The sequence below is a fragment of the Schistocerca piceifrons genome, chromosome 1, assembly GCF_021461385.2.
Source record: "Schistocerca piceifrons isolate TAMUIC-IGC-003096 chromosome 1, iqSchPice1.1, whole genome shotgun sequence".
NCBI lineage: Eukaryota > Metazoa > Arthropoda > Insecta > Orthoptera > Acrididae > Schistocerca > Schistocerca piceifrons.
In genome coordinates, this window is record NC_060138.1 from 783,780,111 (window position 1) to 783,784,011 (window position 3,901).

The following is a 3,901-nucleotide window of genomic DNA, read 5'->3' on the forward strand; positions in this document are numbered from 1 at the left end:
TAAACTCCTCCTGAACAGGTCATGAAGTCCCAACAGTACCGATCGGCCGCCGTGTCATGCTCAGCCCACAGGCGTCACTGGATGAGGAAATGGAGGGGCATGTGGTCAGCACACCGCTCTCCCGGCCGTATGTCAGTTTCCGAGACCAGGGCCGCTACTTCTCAGTCAACTAGCTCCTCAGTTTGCGTCACAGGGGCTGAATGCACCCAACAGAGCTCGGTAGACGGGATGGTCACCCATCCAATTGCTAGCCCAGCCCGACAGCGCTTAACTTCGGTGATCTGATGGGGAACCGGTGTTACCACTGGGGCAAGGCCGTTGGTCCACATGACATTACTGAATGAAAATAAGCAAAATATGTCAAGTTACTGATTTCTCTCTCTCTCAAGGATTTGCTATGATTCTAAGTGCAAATGTGGCTGAACTAAGTTGTTTTAAGAGTTCCAGAATGTGTTTTTTCCTATTTAAGTTATCATTAATATGGACACCTAAGAATTTTGAAGTTTCCACCCTATGTATTATTTCATCACCAAGTGTTACTTTTATCACTGGTGCAGTAAGCTTAGAGGTGAACAACTGAATACGAATTGTCTTTGTGAAATTCAGGGTGAGACCATTCGCAGAAAACCAGTCAGTCATACTTTTGAGAACTTTGTTCACCAATTCTGCCATTTCTACATATATACTGGGAGTGATTACAATACTGGTGTCGTCTGCAAAAAGAACCAATTCTGCTTGTTGTACAGTAGACGGTAGATTATTTACATATATGAGAAACAGTAGTAGACCTAAGATTAAGCCTTGGGGAACCCCATACGTGATTTCTCCCCAGTCAGAATTATGTCCCTGAATTCTGTTGGTTTTAGTACCAAGAACAACTTTCTGATGACACGTTTCCACGAGGACTGAGCTCCAAGTAAAAGACGAGAGAGACGCTATATCGCCACAAATACTCATACTACCATTTGTACTTTACCACTAGACGTGGACCTCACCGATTAAAAGGAGGCGACTGGCATTGTCTTAGTAGAAAAGCAGCTAAAGTAAAATGAATTGCTCAGGAGTATTCCATGACTGGATGTTACCAGAGTGTCAAATCCATCAGTGACATTTCAGACCTTCTACAGCTGCTCAAGTCGAGGGTTGGCAGTGTGATTGCGAAATTGAAACGTGAAGAAACAAACACAGGTAAACCAAGGCTAAGCAGACATCATGTACTGACCGAGAGGGATTGTCGAGCATTGCAGAAGTCATTGTTAGAAATTGCACCAAATCAGCGGAAGGCAACAGTAGTGAGCTCCAAAGTGCTATCTACGGTACAGATAGCGTATTGAGTGTGTGTAGCGAGTTAAAAAGGATGTGGTGCAATGGTCCAGCAGCTCCTCATAAGCCACAAATTTCTGTTGCCAGTGCTAAGCGAAGCTTAAGCTGCTGTAGAGAGTGGAGTCACTGGACGATGGATGACAGGTAATGGGTGGTATGGAGTAATGAATCACGATATACCTTGTGGCAATCTGGTGGAACGGTCTAGGTTTGGCGAATGCCTGGAGAATGTAAACTGCCATCATGAGTAGTTCCAACAGTCATGCACAGAGAAGATGGTGTCAATGGTACAGGGGTATTTTTCTCGATTAGGGTGTAGTCTCCCCTTTGGGCTAAGAAAAACGCTAATTGTAGAAGATGTGAATACATTTTACAGCACTGTGTACTGCTTATAGTAGACGAAGAGTTCGGAGACTATGACTGTTCGTATCAGCATGACAATGCACCCTGTCATAAGGCAACATCCGTGAGTCAATGGTTTGTTGTTGACAATAACATTCCTGGAAAGGATTGTCCTGTCCACAGTTCCGACCTCCCTCATTGGAAAACATTTTCGATGACTTTATCTACGATACAGACCCCACTGTTCAACGTCACTACCTTATCACATGTCGCCCCTTGGGAAAGAATGGGCTGCTATTTCTCCACAGGCATTCGGACGCCTCATTGGAACTATCCCCAGCGTAGTTGAGGCCGTTAGAAAGGCGGAAGGTTAGGTCCACTAGAAGGTCCCGGATACTTTTTATCAGACAGTGCACATTAAAATTCTTGATGACGAAACTGTGCACCACAGCCATAAGTTAAATGCCAAAAATTTCGGAGGCGTTTCAAGGAAAGAAGGCAGCTCTAACAAGGGTGTGTCCAAGCAAGTCCGTCCAATGGACAATTTATCAGTTCCATTGATATTTGTACATATATCCGTTTCCAAACTTTTAGCCGACTTATGGAGAACAATCTAGAATGAAAATTAAGGCTCTACACAATAGCAAATCATCTATTTACTCGGGGGCTAAGACTTCGGGGTTCCAGCACAACTGCCAGCAGGGAACGCTTGAGAGGTGGCATGAGCCCCCTCTCATATTTCTCTGAGTAATTCGATCTTCCTCTCTAATTGCATGCGTGGAATAGTCGCTATTCTTTCACACGCGGACTTCCCACAAAGCGTCTCTCGTCACCCGGGTGGTCCGATGGCAGGCGGGCACTGCTGATCTTGAAAGGGTTAAGCCGACGGGTGTGAGGGAGTCGAGTGGATGCTTTCCAGATGCCGACATTGTCATAAGAGCGGTGGCGACACGCCCACAGGGGCCTGACGGAGCGGCTGGGCTAGAGATTCCGTTACTTCGCAGAAACTTAGTGAAAACCGTTTCTGGCGGGCTACCAGTGAGGCATGGGAAAGACTTGTGTTCCCAGGCAGTCTTGGAGGGCAAATTCCCTCGTTTTCTGCAAATTCATAACTGTGATTAGCTTGCTCAGGGCATAGCTCCGTGACGTAGCGAAATCGGTGCAGAAATTGGCGCCAAGAATCTCCACTGGTAATGCTTCGGCAATAGAGTGGAACTTTCCGCCGGTTTTCGAGTTGCTGATTGGAACGTTTAACCACGGCCACTATCGTGGGGGCGGGAATGTTCTGTGTTCGATTTGTACAGGTGCTCTTGTGAGGGTTGGCTCTCGCCTTACGGTCGGAGTAGGTTACAAGACTGAGCTCTCGCTGCTCTGGACAGCCTGCCTACCGTTGGCTGTCTAATATATTTTTATTTAATTGTAACTGTTTGACGAAGTTGCTGAAGTTCCGACTTCAATGTAACTTTCTGTGTACAGTTGGCAATTGAGCATTCTGCGCACAAGCAGCCTATGTTGTCTGTCTTGAGCAGTTTTGGCTAAAGTTGACTGTATCGGAGTTACTGTGTAACTTCGCTTTTTAAAATCAATCACTGTACCATCAGTGATTGTGTGGCGAGCCTTCTTCGTCTCCCTCAGTGGCGCATTTGTATTGCTAGGAAGTCTTTAGTCTGGAACAACCAGACCAGGATAATTTGTTTGGGGCTATACTTGCGACATTATCATCACCACGACGGGACGTCGAAGCAACCAGCCATCGCCTCCGGTACGCCAGTTCGTGTTCTTGCAGTTAAGAAGACAGCTTGGTAATGTATGTCCGCAGCACCGGCAGATTAGGTATTTTCCTAGGTGATAATCAGAGCTCAGCAGAGCGCACCTGTTCGTCTTTTTCTAACTTTGTTCTGTCTTGGGTGTTCATTGTCTGAGTTCTCACTACTGTAGTAGCAATTAATGTCGGGTTGGCTGTGTGTTTCTCTTAAGATTTGAGTTGCAAGGAATTGGCTCCACGTACCATTTCGTCATAAATGTCACAATCTAGTTTAGGGCAACTTCACCTCCACAGCATTTATTTGAGTATCCAATTTGAGCCAATTTAATGTATTGTAAATGTTTCATGTGTTTTGTTTATTATTTTGAGTTTAGTCATAATAAATCATATTGTTATTTTGGACAGAACTGTCATTCTGTTAATCAGTAGAGCAACCCTTTCATTTCTCACTACGTTAATGAAACTTTCCTT

General features: G+C 45.2%; 1 pseudogene; it reads right to left on the minus strand.

Annotated features, from left to right (window-relative positions):
• Positions 1–204: 204 nt before the first annotated feature.
• Positions 205–323, minus strand: LOC124722437 (annotated as a pseudogene).
• Positions 324–3,901: the final 3,578 nt, after the last annotated feature.